We start from the raw sequence: 12,289 nt of genomic DNA, 5'->3' as shown, positions 1-12,289 counted from the left end.
TGCGGTTGCGTGTGTCAATAGTTCAGCTCCTTGTACTGTTGAGTGGTGTTCTATGTTATGGCTGTACCACAGGTACAGCTGAAAGACATTTGGAGGGTTTTTTCCCCCCCGTTTTTGGTAATTGTGAAAAAAGCTGCTATAAATATCCACGTACAGATGTTTTGTGTGAACTTTGGTTACAAAATTTATGTGAACACATTTTTTTTTATTTTGTTAAAGTTTATTCATTTTTGAGAGACAGAGCGTGAGCGGGGCTGGGGGGGCGGGCAGCAGAGAGAGAGGGAGACACAGAATCCGAAGCAGGTTCCGGGCTCTGAGCTGTCAGCACAGAGTCCGACGTGGGGCTCGAACTCACAAATTTCAATATCATGACCTGAGCTGAAGCCGGACGCTCAACCGACTGAGCCGCCCAGGTGGCCCTGTGTGAACACATGTTTATTTCATTTGGGCAAATACCTAGGAGTGGGGTTGCTGGACCATAAGGCAAGTGTATGTTTAAGTTTATAAGAAACTATCTGGGGCGCCTGGGTGGCGCAGTCGGTTAAGCGTCCGACTTCAGCCAGGTCACGATCTCGCGGTCCGTGAGTTCGAGCCCCGCGTCGGGCTCTGGGCTGATGGCTCAGAGCCTGGAGCCTGTTTCCGATTCTGTGTCTCCCTCTCTCTCTGCCCCTCCCCCGTTCATGCTCTGTCTCTCTCTGTCCCAAAAATAAATAAACGTTGAAAAAAAAAATTAAAAAAAAAAAATAAATAAATAAAAAAGAAACTATCTGATTTATAAAGTAGCTGAGTCGTTGTGCATTCCTCCCAGAAAACTGCCATTTCTTTCTTTCTTTCTTTTAACCATTTTAATTGAGTCATAGGCATCTAGAGGTATTTCAGTGGGGTCTTGATTGGCATGTCCCTAATGACTAAGGATTTTGAGCATTTTGTCATGTGTTTATCAGCACTGTATGCCTTGCTAGGTGATTTATTTTTTTTTTCTTTTTAAAAAAAATTTTTTTAACGTTTATTTATTTTTGAGACAGAGAGAGACAGACCATGAATGGGGGAGGGTCAGAGAGAGAGGGAGACACAGAATCCGAAACAGGCTCCAGGCTCTGAGCAGTCAGCACAGAGCCGGACCCGGGGCTCGAACTCACGGACCGCGAGATCATGACCTGAGCTGAAGTCGGACACTTAACTGACTGAGCCACCCAGGCGCCCCCTTGTTAGGTGATTTAACTGTTCAAATCTGTTGAGCCTTCTGGGTGTCTCCTAAGTGCATAGTATTTCCCATTTTCCATCTTCTTCGGGGTTGACCGTAAGGAAGTTTCCTTAAATTGTGGTTGTAGACCAATGATCTCTTAGCTTGTTAAAATGCAGACTCCTGGCCTCCACTCCAGAAGGTACCAAATCACAACCTCACGCGGGGTGCACAGGTATCTACAGTTAAAAGTTTTCCACGTGGTTCCTATCCACACCAAGGTGAAGAACCACTTTCCTAGAGGAAAGTGGAGCTAGGGAAAAAAGAAATCCCACTAGAAATCCCACGCCTTGTGCCACCTATGGCCCATACACCAGCTGGCATTCGGGCTCGATTAAACATCAAGGTAACCTTGAAGGAGAAAGAAAGTTGCACAAGGACAGAAAGCAAGTGTGTGTGTGTGAGTGTGTGTGTGTGTGTGTGTGTGTTGGGCATGCAATTTGCTCTGAGATTGTGGTTACCAAAGGGAGGGGAGGAGGCCGTGGGCTGGACGGAGGCTTAGTTTTGTTTTTAGCATCACCTTCTCCTACCACTTTGCCCTTAGGTAATTCCCCACGGCTGGCAACTGGCGTCCTTCAAGCTTAGGGCAGCTGCTCTGATTTATAATATGCTGGAATAATCATTCTCACCCCCTGTCAAAAATTACCACTCAAGAACTACCTGGGAGATTTTGAAAAACACCTGTGTCTGCGCCTCCTCCCAGACCCACCAGACCAGACACTTCTGAGCAGGGCTCAGACGACAGTACCCTTTTAAACCTTCCTGTATGATTCTCCTGTGTGGAACAGGTTCCTAATGTCCGCTCCGGAATACCCTTCTCGGTGAAGCCCCCGGCAACTCGCTTCAAAGCCCTCAGCAGTTTCTGGGATCCCCCGAGACGTTGCATAAGCTGGGCTGCTTTCGGCTCTAAGAGGAAGCTACACCCACACTGGCCTACGTTATCAAGATGTTCACTCTTGCACACTGGGATTCCAGCCCTGGTATCTCTAAGCTGTAAGGCCAGAGAGGTCTGCCCAGAACAGGGGACAGGCGGGGCCTGGAAATGGTTGGAAAACGAAGGTGCAATAGAGTGAAGTGCTTACAGTCACTTGCATCGTCTCTCTCTGGGAGTTAAGGTTTCAGATGACTCGTACGTCGTACCCAGAATGCAGGATAACTCACGAGCCTTTGCATACTACCACTTAAAACCCTTAGGGGAAAGGGATGGAAGAAAATCAGTAAGTCAATCAATCAATCAATCGTCTATAGCAGTGGTTCTCCACAGTGGCTGCCCATGAGAATCATACAGGAAGGTCCATTTCTAGACCACTAGAAATCAACACTCAGGATGGATCGCCACGTAAAATATTTATGAGGTTATGTATCTCAGCGCCCACACGTACGACTCATTTGCACTATGGATTTCTGCGGCTCTCGGCAACATGTGCTCAATAACCTGAGGACTTTCGAGAACTGAGTTTTCAAAGTGTGGTTCTAGAACCCGCAGCGTCAGCACCGCCTGGAAACTTGTGAGAAATGCAAATCCTCTGGCCCCACCCCAGACCCAATGAATCAGACACGTGGGGGCCCAGCAATCTGTGTTTTAGCTTTTTTCTCTTTTGCATGTTTTTTTTTTTAATCTCCGGATTTTTTAAACTTATTTTTTATTTAAATCTAAGTTAGTTAACAGAGAGTGTAATAATGATTTCAGGAATAGAATTTAGCGATTCCCAGGGCTCATCCCAACAAGTGCCCTCCTGAATGCCCCTTGTCCGTTTAGCCCCATCCCCCTACCCAACACCCCACCAGCAACCCTCAGTTTGTATTCTGTATTTAAGAGTCTCTTTTTTTTAAGTTTGTTTGTTTGTTTATTTATTTATGTATTTATGTATTTATTTATTTGAGACAGAGAGATCGAATGGGGGAGAGGCAGAGATAGAAGATAGCGATAGAAGGAGAGGGAGAATCCCAAGCAGGGATTGGAGCTCATTGAGGGGCTCGAACTCATGACCTGAGCTGAAACCAAGAGTCGGAGGCTTACCCGACGGGCGCCCAGGCGCCCCACATATTTAAGAATCTCTTATGGTTTGTTGCCCTCTCTGTTTTTATCTTATTTTTCCTTCCCTTCCACTACGTTCATCTGTTATGTTTCTTAAATTCCACATATGAGTGAAAGCATGTGATTTTGTCTTTCCCTGAGTGACTTGTTTCACTTAGCATAATACACTCTAGTTCTCTCCACATTGTTGCAAATGGTAAGATTCCATTCTTTTTCATTGCTGAGTAACACTCCATTGCATATATATACCGCATATTCTTTATCCATTCATCAGTTGGTGGACATTTGGGCTCTTTCCATACTTTGGCTATTGTCGATAGTGCTGCTATAAACATGGGGGTGCATGTGTCTCTTCGAATCAGCATTTTTGTATCCTTTGGATAAATACCAAGTAACACAATTGCTGGGTCATAGGGTAATTCTATTTTTAATTTTTTGAGGAGCCTCCATACTGTTTTCCAGGGTGGCTGCACCAGTTTGCATTCCCACCAACAGTGCAAAAGGGTTCCTCTTTCTCTGCATCCTTGCCAACATCTATCTGTTGCTTGAGTTGTTAATTTTAGCCATTCTGACAGGTGTGAGGCGGTATCTCATTGTGGTTTGGATTTGTATTTCCTGATGATGAGTGACGTTGAGCATCTTTTCATGTGTCTGTTGGCCATCTGGATGTCTTCTTTGGAAAACTGTCTATTCACGTCCTTTGCCCGTTTCTTCGCTGGGTTATTGTTATCATTTTATTTTTTATTTTTATTTTTTGGTGTTGAGTTTGATAAATTCCTCATAGGTTTTGGATGCTTGCCCTTTGGATACTATGCCATTTGTAAATATCTTCTCCAGCAGTCTGTGTTTCAACAGGCCCTCCGGGTAATCTGATTCACGCCGAAGTGAGAGCCACTATACGGAAGACATCTCGGAAAACTCTCCCCAAGTTCCAGGAGTCACTTGGTAAGGGGCAATTGAGTGCTACCAAAGCCTATCAGATGCCAAATCATTCATTTCATTCCAGAGACCGCACAGTGATCACCGGACTATCCCACCTCCTAGTAATAATGAACTTGAGATCTTTTGGACAGACTCAGCCAATGGGCATTCCAAAGCCTGAATGATTCTTCTTTTTCCTTCTTCCTCTTCTTCCTCCTCCTTCTCCGTTTAACAGCTTTGTTGAGATATAACTCACATGCCCCATGATTCACTGCTTAAGGCACATCATTCAATGGCTTTTAGGGTATTCCCATTATACCACTGTCACCACAGCCGATTTTAGAACATTTTTGTCACTCAGCAAGAAATCCCGTACCCATTAGCAGGACCCCCGCCTTTGGCCCTGGGTCATCACAAATCTATAGTCTGTCTCTATGGATTGGTGTAGTCGGAACATTTCATGTTGATAGAATCATGTGGTCTTTTGTGACAGGTCTGCCACTTGGCATAACTTTTGATCCATGTTGTAGCCTGTGTCAGGACCTCATTTCTTTTTGTGGCCAAACAATATTCCATTGTATGGCTATACTACCTGCTATTTGTCCATTCATAAGCTGACGGACATTTGGGGCTGTTACGTTAAATGTTTGGGTTGCACCTTGTGGCCATTATGAACAACGTGGTTATGAACATTCACGGGCAAGTTCTTGTGCGGCCGTAGGTTTTCCTTTCCTTTCTCTACCCAGAGGTAGAATTGCAAAAGCTGTGGAAAGCCACAGCCATTCCGGGGACCGTTTTTGGGGTCTGGACCCACTCTAGTCGGGTAGCTTCCTCAGGCATAGAATTCCTTCTTGAGACATTCTGCATATATACTCTTTCGGCCCAAAAGAACGTTTCTCAGCCGGGGAAGGTCTTACTTAAATAGCCTCGGCAATATCCCCGTCGGTCCTCCCATCCCTCCAGCCTGCCACTCTTGGCACGACCCACTGTGTTCCTTGGATCTCTTTTCGCACCCACCGTGTTGCCAGCCGAGGTTAACCCTGAGAGCTAACCAGCCAATCAGTCCTAGGATAACCCTTTTAGCACTGGGGAAAATGGGGTGGACAGAGGATGGGTAACTCACCCCACTTTTTACAGCTGGCACGAGACCCAAAGGGGGACTTGAATTCATCAGCCCGTTTCTTTTAGTGAGGCGACGGCCTTACCCCAGGGGGCCAAGTGGTGATGGCGGGGCACGAGATCAGATTGTAATGCTTGACACGAAGGTAGGTGGTCATTAGCAGCTCGGAGAACCCCTGGGCACTGGGGCAGTGCGCTCATCCTGCAAATCCGGGTAAGGAGCAATCCCGGCGCACCCTGGGCTCAGGGCTCCAGGGGACCTGCCTTGCGTGGACGCGAGGGGACCCGTCCTAGAGTGCTTCGGAAGATCCAGTCACACCCGTTCACCGAGCCCTTCCCGCTGACCATTCTGAGGGCTGTGGGACTGGGGGTTCAGCAACGGCAGTAGCCTCCCTGAGGGGCCCTTCCCCTGCAGGGCGGGTGGCGTCTACACCGTCTGGCATCGACCAGTCGCTTCGCCTCTGAGGCTGCGGGGGCTGGATGTGGACCCCGAGGAGGCCTCCTGCCTTTCCCAGGCTTACAGGCCCCCCCACCCCCCAAAATCGGCCTTTCCCAGGGAGGTCCGCAGCCGGCAGCATCACAGTCAGGGAGGGACGTGCTAGTGACTCCTGCTGAAGCCGAGTCCCGGGAGACGTGGGCGGGGGGGGTGGGGGAGCCTGGAATCTGTGGTCCCAACGAGCTCTCCCCTCACTCCGACTCGATGCATGCGAGAGCCTGGAACCGTAGGCGAAGGTGCATTTTCATTCCCAGAGGATGCTTCCGAGTTTGTGTTCTTCCCGAGCGTGAGGCCGAATGGGGCAAGTCGCCTCTGCCCCGTCCCCCCGCTGCTGGTCCAGGCCCAGGGTAAACTGAGGGCTCTGCGTTGTAATCCTGCTTTTGTGGAGCCCCAGCTGCCTCCTGCCCACACGCCACTGTGCAGACAGTGACAGGGCAGAACAGAATGGCGGCTCAGCCCTCCTCCTGTCCCCGTCGCCGGCCTGCGGCTGAGCTAATGACTCTCATTTTCTCTGGAAGCTTTTTAAAGGCTGCGATATTAACACCTCCCGGAAGAATGCGACTTTCTTCCGCGGTGGGCTTGCGCGAACAGAGCCGCGGCGTTTCTGCTGTTGCCAAAGCGCTGCAGCGTGTGTGTGCGTGTGTGTGTGTGTGTGTGTGTGTGTGTGTGCATGCATGCGTGCGCACGTGTTTGCGTGCGTGCGCGCGCGCGTGGGCACGCACCCGCACGCATGCGCGCACACACACACACATGCACATACTTTACTTTTCCTCCTTCGTGAAAATTAAACGAGACAATATGTGGAAAGGGCTTGAACAGAGTCAGGTATTCAAAACAACAACAACAACAACAAGAGTTCTCATTTTACAAGGTGTTGTGCTCCACATTCTCTGTTGCACTTTCTGGAACTCTTCTCATTTAGCTGCATGAATGTGCCTCTTGCGCTCGGGCTCCTGGGGGGGGGGGGGCTTGGCCAACGGCAGGCATCAGGGGACTATTGAAGGACGGGAGGAGAGGGTCAGATTATTAATTCCCCTGGTTCCCTGCCTACCAAGCCCTGGCTGCCAGTGGCTGGGTTTCCCTCCATGAAGCCTTGGCTTCTGCCGGCCGGTCCCTCCAGGAACATCCCCCCCTCCTCCCTCCCCGCCACTTCAGTCCTGGAGAGGTGTTTCAGCAGTTTCTAGCCACAGCTGGCCCTGGAATGTTCCACCTTAACCCTGCTCTTACCTTAGTCGACAGTTCCTTCGCTAATTCTCCCCAGTAATTCTCCCTCTAATTCTCTCCACACCCCTCTCGAGTGTGCACCTGCTTCCTGCCAGGACCTGATGGATAGAAGCGATGACTGGCTGAATTCAATACAAGGAAAATCCTGAAACGACGTGACTGTCCCAGGCACTGCACATCCGTCTCCAGCTGCTGTGGGCGTTAGCTATTCACAGGAGAAGAAAGTTCTCGCCCTCTGGGTGATGTCAGGCAGTATCGGCATGGCTCCCTCTTCAGTGTGAGGCCAGACAGACGTCCACCCGCTGTTTCTCCGTCTTCAGCCCTAACATCACTCCGTCCTAATGCCCTCCTTTGCAACCTGTTCCCCTCAGGAAGTCAAAGATAAATCTTGTCCCGACAACACATTGTTGGACAGAAACCACAGTGATGCATCACAAGCCCAGGAACACCCAAGATCGCCGGGAGCCTGATGCTTGCCTGGATCCTTCAAGGGCCTTGGCTCTGAGGACACCTTGCTTTCAGACTCGTAGCCTCCAGAATGGTGGGAGAATCAATTTCCATTATTTGAAGCCACCGGGTTTGTGGTTACTTATTGGGGGCAGTCCTGGGAAAAAAGTACCTCCGGGTTCCAGGGGTTCTGCCACCGGGCTGACAGCTGCCCTCCTCGAATGAGACACGATCCCCACCAGCCTTCTCAGTCTCCCTCCAGCACTCCCTCGTCCTCTCTTTCTGACCCCATCCTACCCGTTCCAAGTGGCCCCTCCGCATTGTAACTCGGACGGAGCCTCACAGGGTTGACTTCCGGAGCAGCTGCTGAGCTGGGGACCGCGCGGGGTAACAAACGAGCCCTGGAGGCAAGAAAGGAGCTCCTGGGGGGTGGGGGGAAAGGGGCACCTCCATCCAAGGGCATCCAGAGGATGGAGGGAATGGGTCCTCCCTTCCGCCCACTGCTCCCAAGTGTACTTTCTCCTTGTAAACATTCCAGAGAGGTCCAGACTCCCAGGGAACATGCCTGCCCATGCTTCGACTCTTCCCCCGTCTCTTACATTCAGGTTTGCACCCCCCAAACGGAGCCTGAACATTTCAGTCCTGGCCTCCGGTGCTGAGTTTTAGCTGACTCTGGGAAGACACAGAGGCATCACCCAAGCGAATTAATGAATGGCTCTGGGCCTCAGTTTCCTCCTCTGTCAAGCGGGAAAATTAACAGTCCCTACTTCATACAATGAGTGGGAGAATCAGGTGAGCCGACATATGCGAAGCAAGATGTATTCGCAGCAAAGGACCCAAGAGAGGGGTCCACACCCAAGAGTATTAGCCCGATACCGTTAATACTGTTTTGGCAAGGTCTCAGTTCGTAGGTTTTTTAAAACACCCTGATTATCATAACAGGGAAAAACTATCTCCTGGTCCCTTTTTACAAAAACAAAGGGTCCCCGGCTTAACTGGAAGCAAGTTCAACAGCAACAACCACCTTGTGACCATGCTGGGTGCCCGGCTAAGCTCTTTGTGCACATTTAATCCTCACAACGACCCTCTGAGGTGGGCCTGGATCTACGTGGAAGGTGAGAATCGCTGATTCGTAGGCAGATTCAGCCCCAGGTCACACAGCCAGGTCAGAGAGCACGTGGGACTCGAACTCCAGAATTCCGACTTCGACGTCCACGGTCTCCACACCAAAGCCAGGTGTCGGCTCCAGTGATGGGAGTGGGGTTTTTCCCGGAAAAAACGAGAGCTGACGTTTTCCCGTGGCCAATCAGAAGGGAGCTAAGCACTGTGATGCTAGTAAATCCCTAGGATAAAAGACGTTATATAAGCATCCATTATTATTACGGTTGGAAGCTAGAACGTACTGTGGAATAGACAGCAAGCATCGGAATGACTGGAAGAGTTCCGTATCACTGATTTCTAGAATGATTTTGGGGGGATGTTTCTACGTAGTCCTTTCACCAGCTGAATGGGGGCTGTATGAACATCGTACCTGGATCTGGAAAAAGTATTCACTTTGGCAATACGTATTCTTGCCATCCAGGAACGTAAGATAGTCATGCATTTACTAAAAGAGAAGCTTGATTAAAGCTTGTTGGGGACTTCAGGGGCGCCTGGGTGGCTCAGTCGGTTGAGCGTCCGACTTCGGCTCGGGTCACGATCTCACAGCTTGTGGGTTCGAGCCCCGCGTCGGGCTCTGTGCTGACAGCTCGGGGCCTGGAGCCTGCTTTGGATTCTGTGTCTCCCTCTCTCTCTGCCCCTAACCCACTCGCATTCTGTCTCTGTCTCTCTCAGAAATAAATAAACATTAAAAAAAAAAAAAACTTGTTGGGGACTTTGGATAAGTCACCAAACCTCCCTGAGCCTCAGTTTCCTCCCTTGTCAAACAAGGGGTGTGCGTTAGACGAGAGGCCGTTTCCGACTCTGGAAATACATTTAAAATATAATCTTGAAAAAATAAATACTTTGTTTAGTGTTGACAAAGCTTCTGTCTCTAAAACTTCAAAGTCACCATTGTATTATTGGTTAGGGAGAAGAATCGGTTATTGAGAGGATAGGCGATGTCCTCTGACGATCTGCCCCCTGCCTCTCCCCCCCCGAGCTGTACGATTCCGCCACACAAATTACTACTAGATTTTTTAAAACACCATGATCATTCTTACGTCCTGACCCTTGCACGATCTTTCAATAGCACGGGACACTCTCCATCTCCCCTTTCCATTCGCCTGGCTCTCCTAATTCACCCTGCAGACTCCAGCTGAGCCAGCACCTCTCTGGAGAAGGCTTCCTTGACTCTCCCATGTGGATAGTGCCTGGCTGGGCATTCTTGTTTGTTTCAAGTGCCATTATTATATACCACTTTCCAAACTCTAGTGTTCTTGCTTCTTTAGTTTTTAGACACTTCTAGATGGTGAGGTAGAAATCTTATGTTATTCACCCTTGCATCCCATTTCTAAACGGAGTATCTGGCCCATAATAGGTGCTCAATAAATACATAGTGTGGCTCTTGTAGAACTTTAAGCTCTGAGCAGTTTTCAATCACTAATAATTGCATGAGAGTTTAGTGCCTTGGAATAAGATTTTCACCTCTGTGGTTGTCAGTTGGTTCCTCTGAGTGCCACTGTCTTTAGAGAGCCGCTCCATGTATCACCAGCGTGGTGTGGCTACCCAAAGGGCGTTTGGGCATTTACTCTATGACCAGCTGAGAAACACGCTGTTTTCACTTTTCTGGAACGGAGAAGGAAGCGCATTTTTGCAAAGTCTCCCCGAGGGCCATGGAACCACGGGGATTTTCCTTGCCTCCTATGTAGAGATGATCCAGACCTGTGAAAGTGGCCTCAGAATGGATCTACTTCCAACATTTCAGGAAAGAACTGCAAAGGACCACTTGTCACTGTTTAAGGTGGGTCCAATGCAAAGCTCCCCAAACCACACAAGGAATAGAACACCCCTAATCCAAACAATGAGGAAAGAGATCCATCTACAAATTCTGACTTTGAATCCCTTAAAAGAATAGTCCAGAGGAGGCCAGGGATAAATATCTGAGCGTCCTGAGTGTCTTACATGTTCCTAATCTCTATAACCAGTGATGAATTCATCCCTACCCCCTCTATATAGTGGCTCTCTGATTTTGATCAAGGCCCTACACTGAGTATAAGTTCTTTCATGTGTAAAATGGAGAACATAATACTCATTAATCTACTCCCTTTTCTTTTGAGTTGTCAGTCGATAATCCAACCAATAACGTTCCGACTGACAACAGGAAGACAATTTGATAGAAGGGATCTAGGATTTTTTAAATTTGCCTTCTGCGTCGGGGTTGAAGAAAGGACGGAGGTAAACGTATAGTCACGGTTTAAAGACCGGAGGTCTTTGATCAGGTCTGCGGAAACTCCTCTTCCTCTAGTGGATTCGGGAGGTTGGAAAGGAGTGACCGGGCCTCCAGGTCAAAGCCCTGCTCTTCGACACTCTTTGATACCTCAGGTAAGTCATTGCAACTCTCTGGGTCCCTTCAGTTGTGAAAATTGGGATAATAATATTCAGTTGTCAAGATCATTATGAGGATGAGATTATAATCGTGTCTGCGGGGTGCTCAGGCAAGCCGGGCACAGAGTGACAGCGCGGGGGTTGAGAAACACTCCTATCCTATTTCCTAGGCTGCCGCAGTCCTGCCCTCTGGGACTGCATTTCTGCCGTCCGCCCCATGAACGTGGAAGCACAGCCTGGGATGCTTTCCGTCTTCTGCCAGTCACCAAGCCTTGTGAACTAAGCAGGTGCGCGGTGGAGGGGTGAGGGCACGGGTGCTGGAATCGGCAAAAAGTGCCTTGGGTAGCTGGAGTTGTGTCTCCTTCATAGGATGTTGTGAGTACGAGATGGGAACACTCCCGGTGCTCGGTGGTAAGCACCGCATAAATGATACCTGTTAACCATCACAGGCAATGCGGGCTCAGCTCCAACGCGCCCTCCGCTCTGCGGATTCTCCCGATCACACAACGAAGATACAGTCGATCTCTGAGCTGCCCTAACACATGGCCCGCATGTCTTTCCAGCGTGAAAGGGTCAGGCGGCCACGCGACTAGACTTAGCAGGGTGCCAGAGACTTCCATAGCACGTCACGTTTAACAGTCGCCTGCCCTGGGCCGTCAGGAAATTGACAGCAAGTGAGAAGCGACTGAAGCATGCGGGTGAAAGTTGCAGTTTTTTTTTAAATTTTTTTTTTCAACGTTTTTTATTTATTTTTTGGGGGACAGAGAGAAACAGAGCATGAACGGGGGAGGGGCAGAGAGAGAGGGAGACACAGCATCGGAAACAGGCTCCAGGCTCCAAGCCATCAGCCCAGAGCCTGACGCGGGGCTCGAACTCACAGACCGCGAGATCGTGACCTGGCTGAAGTCGGACGCTTAACCGACTGCGCCACCCAGGCGTCCCAGAAAGTTGCAGTTTTAATAAGACCACGAAGACGACTCTTTATGTGTCGGAGAGAAAGGACTTCATCAACTCCTGGAGTCAGTGGCGGGAAACAGGCTGTTCTGGGCGCCCCAAGACAGATGCACGGGGCGGTGCTCTCCAGCTTTGCCGGAAAAGGGAACTGAGGTCACTCGAAGGCCGACAGGCCGTTTAACCTTTCAGATCCAACTTTGCTTAGTCCGACCGGCTAGAGACAGAGCAGTTTGCACCTTATGCCCACAGAGGAAGAATGAACTCGGTGGATCACTCACAAGTAGGACGTGCGGGCTGGGTTCTGTGTAGTAGGCGTGCAGAC

This window comes from Lynx rufus, unplaced genomic scaffold, assembly GCF_022079265.1.
Source record: "Lynx rufus isolate CCGP_SWC_20201006 ecotype Redwood Valley unplaced genomic scaffold, mLynRuf1.p SCAF_15, whole genome shotgun sequence".
NCBI classification, from domain to species: domain Eukaryota; kingdom Metazoa; phylum Chordata; class Mammalia; order Carnivora; family Felidae; genus Lynx; species Lynx rufus.
This window is presented reverse-complemented; position numbering follows the sequence as displayed.